Below are 17,659 nucleotides of genomic sequence, written 5' to 3'. Positions count from 1 at the left end.
CTAGAAGCCGCACCAGCCGGCAGCCTGGCCCATGTGTACCTGTCTGCCTCATCGCCTTGTGTCATCTGTGACATGTTCTTTGGATTTACTTCTGCTGAGGAAATGGGCCCGCTCCCTCCCATACGCCGAAAAATTATATGTAGAGTATAAAATATAAATATTATATACGTACATGTATATGAATATAATGATGAAAAAGCACCCTCAGCACCCACTTGACGCTGCTTCAGGCAGCAACAGCAGGCAGAACAGAGCTGTGAAACTAAGTCTACTTGCTGGCCCTGGCAGGGACAAACAAGGAATCAGAGACAATCGTCATTAAAGTATTTATTCCAATGGGCACAAGCACGAGACGCTGTGGAAGCACAGAGGGAGAAATGAGTAAGCCTCACAGGCTGAAGGCGTCAGGTCGACTTCCTGAAGGAGGTACCATGGGCACTGGGTGTTGAAGGATGAATAGGAGTTGGCATGTTAAATTTAAAAGAAAGAAAGAAAGAAAGAAAGAAAGAGGGCTGTGTGAACAGAGACAGAGGGCTGTGAAGGGCATGGTGGGAGGAGGTGAAGGACTTTGCCATTATTTACTCTTACTTCCTCATCCACTCGTGCCTACTGATGAGCCCCAGGAAGTTGCCAGGCCCTGTGCTGGCTACTGAGAAAGTCAAGGTGAACCTAATCTCCAGCAGTTCCGGGTGTGACCAGTGAACAGATCGTTGGGACACAGCGTGGGAGGTGTGCCCAGGGTGTTTCCTGTGGATGGGAGTGAGGAGAAGGGACTGAATCTGCATTGCAAATGGGAACAAGGATGGATGTTGAATTCCATTTGGGGGGATAGAACATGCAGGTCTCTGTGACTGGTTACCTCCCAGGAATGAGGGATGGAGAGAAATCTGGGAGAAGACGGAAGGAGGGAAGGGAAATCTGTTGGGGGAAGTTAAAAGCTAGTGCAGCTCTAGAACCGGCTTTCTACACCCGTGAGTCTAGGAAGTCTTGGAAACTCTTTGCGGGCAAGAATTAAGGTCATGTCGCCCTCAGGTCCTTGCACCTGCAGCTGGGTAGACACTGGGCGCTCAGTGAGCACTTGATGGTATGACTCGTCCTGCCCCATTCCACCCTGCAGAGCCTTCCGGAGCAAACCCACCCTGGTCCACACCCCACCTGAGCGCCAGTTCCAGAAGCTTCCGAGCATCGCGGAATGACACAAAACTGTTCCTCTTTTCAAAAACCGAAACGCTCCCAAGACTGAACGAGCGAATGCTTGTGTGGCTAAATCTCGACAAACATCTGCTACCTTTGTGTGGCAAACGCAGTCTCTTTAGAACAGTGCCTTTGATTTCAGGGAAAGACAAATCAGGCTGCACGTTTTTGTTCTGAATGCGTCTCATCACGGGAGGAAATTTTCGGCAGCTTGGGATTCTGAATGGGTGAAAAATGGATTTTCTTTTTAAACAAAGAGTTCACGATAAAGAATCAACAAGGTTCCTGAAAGAGACGAAACCAGTTCTCTATTCCTGGCCCTTCCCCTTCCCTACCTCGTCGTCTTCTGGATTCTGCGGGTTCTTTCTCATCTGTGTTGCCGTTTCCGGAGCTGAGGTGGCGGCGATTGTGGCCTCAGAGCGCGGGGTCCGGGCTGGCAGTGGCCCGAGTGGCCTCTCTCCGTGCAGCGAGCTACCAAACAAGCTGCGAGTTCTTCTCTCCTGGTGTCAGACCTCGAAGACTGTGTTTGAAAAAGGACCCAAGCGAAGAAGGGCTGCCCGAGTGTGTCTGGGGCGGAGGCCCTCACGTCCAAGGCCCAGTCGTAAGGGGCTGGCATCACCACCCCCGACACAGCAGGTGCAGGAGAACAGGCTCAGGTATTAGCATCGGGCTGTGTTGATTCAGCTCCTCTCCCGGCTGCCTTCCAGCTGGGCGATCCAAGCGGCCATTTCAGACTTACTGGATCTCAGGTTCACCGTCTATCAAACACACAACCGCAAAGCCAGCCACGGTCAGAAGCCGGTGGGTGATCGTGTGCGGGGCGACCCACGGTCCCGCTCTCTACGAGGCGGAAGGGTTTCCCAGGATGTGGGACTCTCGGTGCCCACAGCAGGAAAGTCCCAGCCACACCAAGACTGTCACCCTACGTGTCTTCAAATAGGGCGCAACCCCATTGTGTGGCAGGGGTGAGCCTTAAGGTCATCAGAGGGGCAAAATGAATTTTCTGGAAAAGTATACACCGACCGATTCCATAAATTAAATAGTCTGAGAACGTTAGGACCCGGGCTAACCTGTCCGCTCCTCATGGCTGGGCCCACTTGGGGACCTCAGTCAGATGTGGGTCAGCTCGCAGGTGCTCACAGGGGGTGGTTCATATCAGTTTCCCAAGGCTCTTATCATCCAGCAGGCTAGCCTCGTTTACATGAGGGCAGGACAGGGCTCTGACAGAGCACCCCAGCCCCCACGGCCCCTTGAGGCCCAGTCTCAGACCTGGCACGCCAACCCGTCCACCATTCTCTGGGCCAAAGCAAGTCACAGGCCAGTCCGGATTCCAGGGGTAGGGAAATGAGACTCCCTCTTCTGATGGCAGGAGCTGCAAAGATACATTTCTTTTTTTTTTTTTTTAAGTGTATTTATTTATTTTGAGAGAGAGGGGAGAACAAGCGGGGGAGGGGCAGAGAGAGAGGGGGAGAGAGGATCCGAAGCAGGTTCTGCACCGACAGCGGCGAGGGCTTGAACTCACGAACCACACCGTGAGATCATGACTTAAGCCAGAGTCAGATGTTTAACCGACTGAGCCACCCAAAGATACATTTCAAAGGGGTAGAGATACAGGAGGGGCGTGAAAATAACTTACAACAACATCTTTCTGATTTATTTCATAAAACATTCAAACAAGGGGCTTTACTGTGATAACTGATTGTCACATGACTACCACCCTCCTGGTCATTCAGGCCGGAAACCTTAGAATTCTCCCACTCCCTCCATATCCAACCACCACCATGCCCTGCTACCGTCGCCTCTAAGCATCCCTCAGGGTGCCCGCATCCCTCCATCCCCACACCTGGGGCTGAATCCAGGGGCTGCTTCTGGCTCCCTGGGATTATGGTGGCAGATTCCTAATGCTGCTCCCTGTTCCCTGCCCCACCCTCTCTAGTCCTTTCTCCCTGCAGCCAGGGGGCCTTCCTACAATGTGCCTTCGGGTATGTGGGTCCTCTGCTCTAGAGCCTTCTTTAGCTGCTTACTGTTCCCAGAGCCCATCAGCCAAAGCTTTTGGAGCTTCCTCTCCCTACACTCCCTCCTGCTGAATCGCTTGTCCTCGTGCCGAAACTAGGATCTGGGCACCGTGAACTGTCTGGCTTTTCTTAAGCAAATCATGCCTTGCCATGCTTTTGAAAATATAGCTCCATCTTCCAGGAATGTTTCCCAAAACCTAGATGTTTGTTACCAGATCTAGACTACAAACCCACCTCCATGCCAAGAGGAGTGACCGTGTTTCCATCTCTGCTACGGGGTCTCCCTGATGATAACACAAAACATCGGTTTGTTGTATTGGTCGGCGTTCTCCAGAGACACAGACCCAAGTGTGTGTGTGTGTGTGTGTGTGTGTGTGTGTGTGTTTGTATATTTGGTTTCTCTGCCTATAAATGTAGATAGGTGGAGAGAGAGGGAGAAAGAGAGACAGAGGGAGAGGGAGACAGAGAGAGAGAGAGAGAGAGAGAGAGAGAACAAGGGACACCTGGGTGATTCAGTTGCTTAAGCCTCCAACTCTTGACTTCAGCTCAGGTCAGGATCTCATGGTTCATGGGATCCAGCCCCACATCAGGCTCTGCATGGAGCCTGCCTGGGATTTTCTCTCTGCCCCTCCCCTGCTCGTGCTCTCTCTCAAAATAAATTAAAAAATAAACTTTAAAAAAAAGAACATATAGACAGAGTCAATTCCTCATAATAAACCTCTTTGTGTATGTGTATATATACACACACATATATTTACATTTGTGTGTATACACACACACACACACACACACACACAAAGATTTATTATAAGGAACTGACTCAAGTGGTTATGGAGGCAGGCAAGTCCCAAGGTTTGCAGGATGAGTCAGGAGGCTGGAGATCCAGGAGAGCCAATGGCTTAATTCCAGCATGAGTCCAAAGGCCTGAAAAGCAGGAAAGCTGATGGTATAATTTCCATCTAAAAGCTAGCAGGCTCAAGACCCAGGAAAAACCAATGTTTCCATTTGAGTCTGAAGGCAGGAAAAAGGTTGATGTTCCAGTTCAAACGCAGTCAAGCAAGACAGAATTCTCTTACTCAGGGGAGGGTCTGCCTTTTCTAGTCAACTGATTGACTGAGGCCTTCAACTGATTGGGTGAGGCCCACCCACATTGGGGAAGGCCATCTACTTTCCTCAGTCTACCAATTTAAATGTTTATCTCATTCAAGGAAAAAAAAAACCTTCACAGAGGGGCCCCTAGGTGGCCCAGTTGGTTAAGTGTCCGGGACATGATTTCAGGCCCCCCCATTGGGCTCTGGGTTGGACATGGAGTTTATTTAATAAAAAATAAAAATAAATTTATTTTTAACTTCACAGAAACACCCAAAAGAAAGTTTGATCAAATATCTGGACTCCTCATGGTGTGCTTACATTAACACACGAAATTAGCCATCACGATGATCAATGATTTAATTGGTGGGGGAAAAAATGATGCTAAACTATAAGAGAAATGAAATCTACAGATTGCTTAATGGAAAGAAATACTCATTCACCTTTCTTTGTTTGAAAAATGCCCATAGTGGTAACTATGGTGAGCAATAGATTCCAGAATTAATTATAGAGTCCCTCTGGGCATGGACATTTGTCATTCACATAAGCACCCAAAAGAAAGGCATCAGAGTCAATGGCCACCACTGCCATCTTGGTCCAGGCCTCAGTACATCTCCCATGGAAAATTGCCACATCCTCTTTACTGGACTCTTCTACTCTTGGCCTCCTGACAACCTATTTTCTACACAGCAGTCAGAGTGATCTTTTTAGGTGACAAATCAAGACAGATCATTCCCTGTTCCAGAACCTTCCATGCCTTCCCAGCGCACCTGAACAAAATCCACCATCGCCTACATGATCCAGCCCCTATGGTCTCTACAATCTCACCTCCTATCACACTCCCCCTTCCTTACTGAGCTGGCACCCTGGCCTCCTTCCTATTCCTCAAACACACATCCTTAGGACCTACACATGGGTGCAGCTGTCCCCAGTCCCACCCAGCCCTTTGCATGACGGGCTGGCTCATTCATCAGTCTTCCCTCAAATGTCACTCTTCAGAGAAGCCCTCCCTAATGTCATTGGAAATTACCTTGTTTGCATATGTGTATCCTTGATTGTTGCCTGTCTCCCCAACTGGTGTGCAATCTTCATGAGAGCTGAGACTCCATCTGTCTTATTCTCTGTGTCCAGAATCCAAAACAGTGTACTCAATAGAAGTTGGTTAAACAAATCAGCAAGTAGATGAATGACATTTATTAAAAATTATAAAAGAAAGATGTATATTTGCTTGGCCGGGATAAAGGTAGATGGCCACCTCCTACTCAATAGAACCCTTCCTTCCACCACCACACACGTGAGACAGAGCCCTCTCTCAAGGGCACGTAGTGTCAGGGCTCACCCAGGAGGCCTGTCATGATGGCATTTCATTTTATCTCCTCAACAGCGGTGGTAAATACAAACAGGTTTACCTCTTCTTGGAAGAACCACATTTCCTCATTCAAAAACCTTAATAGGAAAGGGAAGGAACTCACATGCCTTGGCTATGGCCTGATCGAAACTCAGCAGCAAGAGAGAAATCAAGCTGAGGTTTCGGGTTCCAGGATTCATCCTCCAGAGAACTGTGGGGCGAAAGGCGCATGCACATACATCTAACTGCCTATTAGCATCCGCACTCAGATGTCCCACTCTGAAGCTTATGGGGTCCAAGGCCACCTTCTTTGTCTGCCTCCACCCCTCAACCTCACCTTCTGTTAGCATCCTTGGTGTCCCTAAGTGGGGCCACCATCCTGCCTGTGGCCAAGCCATGGACAACTCCCTTTGCCCTGATCCCCCCATCCTACTGATGTTACCTCCTAAGTCCACATTCTGCTCCCCGTCTCCACCACCCCTGTGTGTTTAAGCAACCATTGCTTCCCCCTGGACAACCAGCTTTGCTTCCTCACTGGCCTCCCACGTGCACTCACGTATTCTACATTGTCCCACAGCAGCCAGAACAATCTTTTAAAGATATAAACCAGGGCACATGGGTGGCTCAATCGGTTAAGCAACTGACTTCGGCTCAGGTCATGATCTCACAATGAATTCAAGCCCCGCCTCAAGTGAGCACCAGCCCCGCTTTGCATGAGCCCTGCTTCTCTCTCTCTCTCTATCTCTCTCTCTCTCTCTGTCCTCTTTGCTCATTTGTGCCCTCTCTGAAAGAAAGAAAGAAAGAAAGAAAGAAAGAAAGAAAGAAAGAAAGATCAAATGGTATCCCAGCTGCTAAATCCCCCTCTATGACTTCCCACTATTCTTAGACTAGAAGCCAAATCCTAACCTTAGCCAGCAAGGTCCCTCACAGTTGGCCACTGCCTGCCTCTCTAGCAGGGCTTGAACCCTGTGGCCCTTTCATGTTCTCACCCTACGGCTTTTGTTTACTTCCAGCTCTCCACAGAGACTTTGTGCGAGCCATTCCCTTTGTCTGGAACATTCTACCAACCATTCATCAAGTCTCTGTCCGGTTTTATTTCCTAAGGGAACTCCTCTTAGATCATCCAGGCTAGGTCAAGTCCTCATGGAACTATTTTTTTTTCCTCCAGAGCAACTGTATCTATGTGCAGTTTTGGATTCATTATGTCCATAGTGTGACTATGTGACTGTCACCTCTATCTCCTACCAAACTATTAACTCTGGAGGGCAGGGACTTGTCTCTTTCCGTCCTGCATGGCACCCCTAGTGCTTAGTACAGGGCAGGCACAGAGTAGAAGTTCAAACCATTGGATAAGTTAATAGCTCCTCTGTGGAGTTGGGTTCATCCTCCATGAGCTGGCCAAGATCCCGTGTTGAGCAATCTTTCTGGGGTACGGAGAACTAGATGAACTAGGAGTGAAAAGTGAAGGGAGAAAACTGACAATCGTTGAAAGATTTAGAACCCTGTGGTGAAATCAGCCATTGTTTCCCTGCCACTTGCAAGGATCCACTGTGATTTGCATATTTCTGCACCGAGGAAGCGAGTAACTGACTCCCAATCCCTTCCAGATGGATGGCACATGGCCTTTCTCCCTTTGGGAATCTTAGGTTGTGTAGAAATTGGTGGAGAGAGGTGGGCAGCGAGGAGAGGGAAAATGGGTTTGCCATTGTCACTGTGCCAGAGAAGAGACTTACTAACACCTAAAGGATGTCCCCAGCCACCCACTTTACTCAGCATTCCTAAGAAAGAACGCACGTGCACGTGCGCGCGTGCACACACACACACACACACACACACTGTAAGAAAGAAGCAAACCCAACTTCAAACCACCGGGTCCAATGGCCTTGAGTTACGTAGATCTGCTCAGCTTTAACCATGGGCCAGTGCTCTGCTGGGTGCTTCTCACAGCAGAGAACGATCCTTTGGGCCCAGCTCCTTCCCTCATGGGCCTACAGTGTGGCAAGGGCTGTGACTTTGAACAGGCATTCATGCCAGGCTGCAGTAAAAGCTGAGAGGCAACAGCAGGGGCCCAGGCTGTATAGGGAAGGGATGCCTGTGCTGGCCTCAGAGGCCCACAGACACTTGCCAGAGGAACTGAGAGCAAAGCTGCACCACGGTAACCCTGCCAGGCCGTGACTTTCTGGCACATAAAATGGAGACAATAAGTCCCACCTCCCAGGGTAGTGAAGAGTGACAAACTTAAAAATAACAATAAAGCTGCCTAACATCTCACAACGCCTTATTCTGTGGCAGCTGCTGGGCTGAGCACACCTTGTGTATTAGCCCATTTAAACTTCATCACAACTCTAGAAAATAGGCACAAATATTATCCCCATTTTATTGATGAGTAAACTGAGGTTTAGGGAGCCTCTGGTGACCCAGGTCTGCCTGCCACCATTGCTTTGAGACAGGGGACTCTGCCACCTCATTAATGTGACCATGAAAAGCACTCAACCCAGAAAAAATCATCGATGAATTTCGGTTCCCTTTCCCCCTTATGCCCTCCTTCCCTTTCCTCCATAGAGGAAAAAACAACCACGAAGATCTCAGAGTTATGTGCCTTTAGCTGATGTCTCTGGATCCCATGAAGCCAGCTTATCTGCATAAATAGAGTCTTTGAAAGGGCCTAGAGAGGGAAAACCAGAATATGGAGAATTATTTCCACCTCAAGAACAATAAACTAAATTCCTGAGTCCATCTGTGACCTCAACCTTCACCCAGGGAATGTCCTGGGGTACAAGGATCCAAGCTCTGCTACCCCTGGGTCTGGGAGGTCACTGAGTTTAAGGCCTGGCTGCCAAACATTCCAACGATGCAGTCCAAAAATTAGCCAAGCCCGAAGGTGCTTGGAGTCAGACTTTCCCCGCAGTCTCCTGTGGCTTGTGTTCTAGAAGATGCAGCTCCAGCTGCTGCTCTGCTGACCCCTCTGTGGGACGTGGCACTATCCCATCCACCAAAGCATCACCCCACAGGCCTGGCCCTGCCTTCCCCTCTTCAATCTATGCCCAGCCGCCTCCCTGTATTCCAAGGTTTGACCTCATAGAAGATGTCTCCATTCGCCCATTTGATTTGTTCGTTCCCTCGTTGTTGGGGGAGGACCTGTGTGCACCTGTGTCCATGCACATGTCGAGTCCCTGTTGTGCTGACGTTGTGAGTGTGTGCGCAGATAACATCGGAGGAGGAGACCTGACTTCTGGCATGTTGCCACATCTTTCACTTGGCCATGAGCGTGTGCCGCCAGCTGTCAAAGCCTCCTCCCTGCACTCGATTCCAGAGATGCAGAGGTCAGAGCCATGGAGTGGATGCTGAAACTGTTGGAATGGTGTCCTGCCTTCCCTAGCTCAAGACCAGCCCCCCAGATCGATCCAAGCACCCCTGGCAGACAGTGGCCCCAGTAGGCAGGGGCTGAGTTTCCATGTTCTCTTGCAGAGAGGCAATAAGACTTGGTAGCTACTGGCCTTAGGGGGCCCTGGGGTCCCCAGAAAGCTCAGAGAATCAGCTCCCAAGCCATGTTCTTTGTCCTGACCTACACGCTCAGTTGGCCTGACCTTTTTATTCCCAACAAAGTAGTCAAGTACACAGGCTTTGGAGTCAGCAAAACTTGGGCCCATAGTCTAGCTCTGTCCCTTTCCAGCTTGGTTAACTTGGTAAATTGCTTCATGTGTATAATCTGCACCTTCCCCAACTGTAAATGGGGGATGCTGGAAATAACAGTAGCAGCTGCTTCATAGGGTTGGTTTGGTTATTAAATGATATAATGCATGTAGAAGGTATAACCTAAAGTTTCTCAACCTCAGCACTAGTGACATTTCATGCGAGAATTACTTGATGTGTGGGTACCCTGTGCATTGTAAGACACTTAGCCCAACCTACACTCACTATGTTCCAGAAGCACACTTCCTCCTCCCCCAACTCAGTTATGACAGCTAAAAGTATCTCTAGACATTGCCAAAGATCCCGATATCATTCCTGCTTGAGAACTACTGGGTTAACCCAGTGCCTGGGAAGTATCCTCAACTGGGGCCCCTGGGTGGCTCAGTTGGTTAAGCACGTGACTCTTGATCTCGGCTCAGTTCATGACCTCATGGGTTCCTGAGTTCAAGCCCCACATAGGGCTCTGCCCTGACAGTGGGGAGCCTGCTTGAGATTCTCTCACTATCCCTCTCTTTGCCCCTCCCTTACTTGAGCTGTCTCCCTCTCTCTCTCTCCCTTTCTCTCTCTCTCTCCCTCAACAATAAATAAATAAACTTTAAAAAAGGAAACTATGCTCAATTAATATTAATCATTATTATTATTATTGACTGCTGAAACCCAGCCAACTTGGGTGGTCTCTGGCCCCGTCCAGATCTTGCCAGCACTGCCCCCTGAGAATTATTCCTGATCCCAATCTCCTGTGTACTAGAAGGACCCTGATTTGAGACACCTGGAATTATGGTACTTTCAAAAGCCTGAGAAAGCCTGGAAAATGTGTCTTCTATGACATACAGAACAGATAAGACCTGTCCCCCCGGGAATACCATGACCATAAGAAAATCACAGAAAGGTATAATCAAGAGGTAAGTTTCCTGAGGCAACAGGACACTAGCAAGAAGTGGAAATCACTGCTGAGAGTGTTGGAGAGCACTAGGAAGAGGGCACCATTTCACCAATGCAATAAGACATGGAAAGAAATAGACATGACGATGTACTATCAAGGGGAGGCTAGAACCCTTGATGGCAATACACCCCGTAAGTGGAATAAAATGCTTCTATGGATATAACGATGCCTAGCCCATGACCTGGCCTATTATAGGCCCTCAGTAAAGATCATTTAAAACTGTCCTCCAGTATGACTTACTTTGGGTCAGGGAAAATGCTCAGTCAGACAATTGACTTAGTGTCCTATAATGTCAGAGTTGGGAGGGGTCTTTGAGACAATCTGACCCAGCTCCTTAATTTTACAGCTGAAGATATTTACATGGAAAGAGAGAAATGGGTGGTAGAGTTACATGATGGGAAAATAGCAAACACTAGAAATAGAACTAAGTTTTCCAGACTCTACAGGTGACTATAGAGAGCCACCTAGACGTACATAACTATGCTGACTCATCCTGGGCCTCTCACTCAGGTTACCTGGCCATCAGACTCAGTGGCTAAAAGAGACAAGAGCAGGTGCACCTGGACACGTAGTCTTAGGCCACCCCCTACCCTCTGGCCTTGGCACACCCCAAACTATCATCCTGCCCCCTCTTGACTCTGTTCCCCGTGTTTCTGGTCTCGCTTCCATTTTTATGCCTCTCTTCTCCCTACCTTCCTCCCGACAAAGCCTGGTCAAGCATTATCAGCACCATCTGGTCCCATCAGAGTAACCTAACCCTTTATTATTTGGTTTCATGCACCTTCTTGACAGTAACTAGTTTTTATTGAGCACTCACTATGTGCTATGAATTTTTTATGCAATACCTGCCTGTGCAATAAGGATTACTATTATCTCCATTTTACAGATAAAGAAAGTGAGACTCAGACAATTTCATGTGTGGGAAAGGAAAGCTGGAGTGTTAATAAGGTAGACGTAAAGGACTAGTAGATTAAAGCTCCAGCGGTGGGAACATGAGTGTTCTAGAGTAACAGGTGGAGGTGGTTGAATTCCTGGAGAGAGTGAACTAGTTTAGTCTGAAGAGGGAGGTGGCAGCTGATGAATGTACTTTTCCTTCATGTCTAGTAAATACAGATTCATTGAGGAGTGGAGCAGTAGTGATGCTAGGACTCCTGGTCGGGGGGTGGGGGTGGAATTCACAGGCAGGCTCTCTCTTCTGCCTCAAACCCACCCAGAAGCCGACATCCCACTCAGAGGCAGGCCCATTATCTGGCTCTTGTCTGTCCTCACCAGGTCCACAAATCACAGGTAGAGTAGGGATCACAGGGCTCCACCTGTCTTGGTGCCGCACCTCCAGCTCCTGACCCACTTCTGACTAACCCACCTGTGGAGTCAACCAGGTCTATGACCCACTTACCACAGGGCCCCTCCCCAGACATGCCTCCGTGTGAACCTTCTCTGTGCCCTGGAGTTCCTGCAGCCTGCAGGCACCAGCACCGCCGGTTCTGGACAGCTCCACCCAGCCCCGCCCTCACCTGGGTGTCCTTGGCTACTCCACCCTCTCCTTTCCCTTCTCAACCCAGGTCTTGTGGCTCCGTCCGCCCTGGCTCAGAACTGTGTCTCTCTCATGCCTTTTCAACAGCTGCTCCTCCTGACTCCACTTCTCCCTTTCTGATATCCTCGCCCCTCAGAAATGCAGATCCGTTCATTTCAGGTTGCTACTTAATCACCTGTTGCAGATTCCTCTTTCCTCTAGGATAAAATCCAAGCCCCATAGGGTGGACATCTCACCCTGAAGCAGGATCTATCTGTTTAGAATTTCCTCTGCCCCGTTAGCCTAGAGAAGATAGAGTTGCTTACGCTAAGCACTGAGACTTCCCAACAGTTCACCCTGTGCACAACAACCTTTAGATCTTAGAATCTTACGTTTCTTAAAGGGACCTCAAATCAACTCCCCACCACCACAAACTCAATCTTTTCCTGACCAGTGACAGGGTGCCCACAACATCATGAGGCAGCACATTCTGTCAGGTAAAGGGTTTTCTCATTATAGGGTCCTGGAATCTTACACTTGTAATACACCCAGAAGATGATGACCATCCACCCACTGGAAACATCTCTCTGCAACAAACTTACAGATAACCTGATTAATTACCTTGAACTTCCCATGCTCTGGTGTCATTGTGTTTTTGAACCCAATCACAGGACTTTGCCTCTTTCCCAAACAAATGTCTTCTAACACACAGAATATACTTGGATTCTGAATTGTACCATCAATATGATACTCCAACTAGCTCTTTCCCATCAAATGTTTGATGCACTTGCTTAGGAGGGCAGGCCCTAGAGTCAGACTCCCCACATTAAAATGCCATCTCTGCCACCTACAAGCTGGGGGACCTTAGTTGAGTGACTTAATTTCCCTGAGCCTCAGTTGCCCCATCTGCAAAGGTGATACCTGCCTCTTATAACTATTATGAGGAGTAAAAAAATATGTATAAACTGCTAAGCATGATGTCTGGTCTATGCAAAAATTCAATAAGGTTATCTTTTGTTATTATACTTAATACATTTATCTGTGATGTCAATGATGGCTTTCAAACATTTTTCCTAGAATTCCAATGTTTAGTATAGATGAAAGCAGTATTTCTCCAGTGACAGCATGCGTGAGGTGTCCCAGCGTTCCATTGCTTCTGCCTTTCCCTTCTCAACTTCCTTTCTTGGTGGTCTCCTAAGACACCCCACTGGAACCCTGCCCAGTCTAGTTTGGAAAACTATTGGTCCATGTCATTAATAAAGTGCTTCACTAGAAAAGGCCAATTGCAGAGACACATTGAATGTATGCTAATTTCTTATCGCTGCTATAACAAACGCAGTGACTTAAGCCACACAAATTTATTATCTAGCAATTCTGTAGGTCAGATATTCAAAACAGGTCTCACCAAGCTAAAACCAAGGAGTGGACAGGGCTGCCTTCATTCTGGAGCCTCTAAGGGAGGATCTACTTCTTTGCTTTATCCAGCTGCTGAAGGCCATCCACAGTCCTTGGCTCATGGCCCCCTTCCTCCAGCCTCAAACCCAGGAATATAGCATGTCTCTGGCCCTGTTTCCATCATCATATTCCTTTCTCTGACTCTTCCACTTCCTTCTTCCACTCTTAGGGACCCATGTGCTTATACTGGTCCCACCCAAATAAACCAAGATAAGCTCCTTATTTTAAGGACAGCTGGTTAGCAGCCTTAATTCCATCTGCAACCTTAACTCCCCTTTGCCATATCACCTAATATATTTTCAGTTTCCAGGGGTTAGGATGTGGACATCTTTGGAGGCCCATTATCCTGCTTGCTGTAGCTTGTCACTAGAGACTTCCTTGGACACTAGCCTGGAAAAATTACTCCGGCAACGACCTCACTGCAAGGGAGCCTGGGAAATTGAGCACATGGCATCTTGAGTTTTGCCACAGAAGACAGGTTCCACATCTCACCAAGACCCATAAAAGTGAGAGTTCCCCCAGATCAGTTCAAATGGTGGGAGAATGAAAAATAATAACAAATATCCACAGCACTAATCTAGGACATTTTCAATAAAGAACGAAAGATATTTTAGAATTACCAACTCTTGGTGAACCTATGATGGCTCCAAACGGATTCCTACTTCCTCGTCTGATTGCACATAACCCCTACACCATTTAAATAATCATTTCTAGTTCATCGTCAGAAACTGGATTTAAGACTATAATTTCTAGAACTCACATTTTGAAAATCAAGACAAGACGTGCCCATCCCCAGTCTGCTGGCGTCTCTCCCTCCACACTTCTCCAAATAAGACAGACAGGGATCCCACAAAGACCTCTGCAAGTCCTTTCAGGACCCTGGGCTATAATTCATGTGGGATGGAGACCTGAATTAATTAAGAGCAGTGAGGTGTGCCTTCTGCCTTTCCCCTATCTTCAGTTTCAATCTTTCCAGATTAAAGGCTTTTGTCTTGATGAATTGAGCACCTCTCTCAATTCTCTCCGATGACTGTCAACGTTGTGCCATCATACCATGCTATGGGCTCTCCTGCCTTCTCCACCATTTGTCTCTGAACAAGAAAAGCCCTTGTTTTCATTCTCAGTGGCTTTTCAAAGGCCTTAGCTGCCTTCCAGATTAGCCTTTCAGACACCGTTTTTACAAACATGGGTAATTTCCCCAGGTGCTTGGCTGTGTGCCCCTTCTTAGGATTTGTGGTTTTAGAACCCAAGCCCATCGGAGGTGATGCTGAGGGGTCACGTTGCTTTCTAGTTCGCCCATATCAGGATTATACAATGAAAGGAACACAGATGCCGGGCTCAGATTCACAGGGTCTTGAACTTCACCTGCATCTCTCATTAGCAGTGTGAGCTCTCTCTCTCAATTAGGAGAATAATAGCTATTCAATCTCATAGAGCTACACAGTGTGGGTATCTTTGTGACAGCCCCTTGTGGGCTGGCTTTTATTGAATTTATCTTAGGTATTTTTCCCTTCAGTGAACACAGAGTTTTGTCTATTTGCCTGAACTCCTACTATAACACCACTTAAAAACAGATGGACAGATATCCACCAAATTTAAGAAGTTCTTTGAGATAGTCCAACATAATTGTCAGCTATGCAGCATGCAGAATGTTCCCTTTGGAGAGTCATGGGCATTTCAAAATATTTATAAAGCCTTCCTCCAGAGCAGAGCTATTCCTAGAGTGTATGGGGCCCTGAGCAAACTGTTGTGGGGTCCTGACAAATAATTTAATTTAAAAATATATTATAAAATTCATAGACCCTTATGAGATATAGTGATTTATCAATGAAGAGTTAGAACAATTGGTAAAGAAGAGGTGATTATGTACTTATTTACTGTCCAATAGAACACAAGAAGATTTTTCTTAGGGTCCAGGCACGATCTCTTCCTGTTTGTGTCCAGGAACCATTCTTTGTGTTCTTTTTTTTTTTTTTAATGTTTATTTTTTTGAGAGAGAGAGAGAGAGAAAAAGCATGAGCGGGGGGAGGGGCAGAGGGCAGGGGCACAGAATACAAGCAAGCTCCGGGCTCTGAGACATTGGCACAGAGTCCAACATGGGGCTCGAACCCACGAACCGTGAGATCATGACCTGAGCCGGAGTCAAACACTCAACAAACTGAGCCACCCAGGCACCCCTCTTTGTGTTCTTTATTGTCAAATGCACCATTTCTGGCTGGTTTTAGATCTCCTACAATGAGAAAAGAGAAGTGTAATGCTGTTTTTCCTCCCAGTGACATGGCATTTCAGAACCTGCTTATTTGGAGACAATACAGATCCTTGCACCCATGTTGTTCCCTAGTAACGTCTTTAATGCCAGTTGCATCATTACTCACAATGCTGCCTCATCAATCATGCCACATATGAATACTGGCTTCCAATGACTCAAAGGTTATTACTAAGTTTCATTGATGAAGACCACAAATGCAAATCTTACCCAGAATGTGCAGGGAAATGTGATTGATGATTCATTCCAGCTATGTCAAATTTACCACTTGGAATTTTATAAACTGCACATAGGAAAAGACATCTTCCAATCATATCTGGAACTCTTTCAGCCATAATCACTGCATTCCTAGAACATGACCTCTTTCAGCGTTGACCACAAGACTGCCTTCCACTCATAGGTACTAGTGGTGGGCATAGATGAGGGACCCAGAGAAAAGCAAGAAGTGTGGTTCTATTCACACAAGAAATGTCTCTCCTTTGTCCACATGACTTAAGACCAACCCAGAAGAGCATATTACATATCCATCATATGCAAGGGAGGTCACTGGTGAGATGGCTTTTGGCCATCTCAAAAGCCCTCAAAGCAGGCAGGCATAGCCACCTCTGGAAACTATTCAGGGGATGAGACAACCACCCTGGGTGCCAGCAGCAAGGATTACAAACAGGTGGGGGGAGAGTAATAAGGTATGAGGCTTGAGAGGTCAACAGGGATCAAAGGTCAGCAGCGTCAAGTGCAAGAGAATTGGGAAAATGGGCAAACCAAGCAGAAGAATCAGCATGTGGAAAGGCATAGAAATTCAAAAATAGAAGATGCGTCCAAGAAATATCAGATGGTCTCTTGTGGCAGGCTTCATTTTAGGCTAGGAAATTTAAACTTTATCCTATAAGCCACGAAGACCTCACATGGTATCTTCAAGCAGGAGAGACATGGTTAGATTGGGCTTTTAGGAAAATTGCTGTAGCAACAAAGGGAAAGTCAACCTGGAAGAGGAGGGATTGGTGGATAAGAAACCAAGTCAGAGCAGCGTCCAGTACAAGATGAAGTAAGTCAGAACTGAACTTGGGAAAGGAGTCATCAGTAGGAAAGAACAGGGTAGACTCTAGCCAAGCAGGGGCAGGCAGGTGGGATGTGACAACTGACAGACGTAGGAGTGAGTCTTGGCTAGGAGCCCAGAATGACTCCCAGGTTCCAGCCGTGGTGACTGGGTGGGGAATGGTGTCATTCCTGAAACAGGGAATCGAAGATGAGAAGCAAGTCAGGCAGGAAAAAGGATCAATTCAGGCTGGGACTTGTCAAGTTAAAGGAGCTGTGGGATATAGAAGAGGAGGTTTCCAGAAGCCAGGAAACACATTCAATGGTCAGGAGTGAAGTCTGACCTGGTGAGGGTCTTGGTTGAGTTGGACGGAGCCCATTAAGAGGCTTCTGGAATGAGATGGGAACTTAGAGAGAATCTGGGAAACACAGACATTGAGGGAATTATTATGGAGTTAAAATCAAGGACACTCAGGGACAAAAGCCAATCGTCCACGTAGTGGAAGCTTCACCAAGTTCCTTGGCCAACTTTTCATAATCAGCTATCTACATATATCCCTATTCCCTCTTTTCTTTTCCAATCACGAGTGAAAATACCACTTGTATCCTCATCACATATGCAAATTTTTGGTACAAAATTTCTCCAGAACCTAATCTGTGCACCTTCTTGAGTCAACACCCATGAACGTAGCCAGTGGGTTTGCCAATGGTTGACTTCAACAACATGGTAGGAGATGCCAATGAGTTGGTCATGAGGGTCTATCAGCCAGTTACCAGCCCTTCAGGGTGACTTGAGCTTAGACCTCCAGGGCAAGTAACAGCAGAAGACCCTTAGATTTACTCTTGTCTTCCCCATTTTCAGATGGAGAAAGTGAGGCCAACATACTGGAAGGCTCTTTCCCAAAGATAGTAGTAAAACCAGTTGACCACATCCGTGTGACTAAGTTTTCTGAGGTTGATTAAAATGTCTTAATGGGCAGAGCATTTCCAAAGTTTCTCTGCCAATGCCACCAGATGCCACTGGCCTAGTTCAGAAACCAGTGAGTCTGCAGTTCCTCCAGCTCATTCAGAAGCTGCTGGGATGAGACACAATCCTGGCAAGACAGGA

The sequence above is a fragment of the Panthera pardus genome, unplaced genomic scaffold (genome assembly GCF_024362965.1).
Source record: "Panthera pardus isolate Hobbes unplaced genomic scaffold, ASM2436296v1 HiC_scaffold_25, whole genome shotgun sequence".
Lineage (NCBI taxonomy): Eukaryota > Metazoa > Chordata > Mammalia > Carnivora > Felidae > Panthera > Panthera pardus.
The sequence above is the reverse complement of the archived record's forward strand: the minus strand, read 5'-3'. Positions refer to the sequence as shown.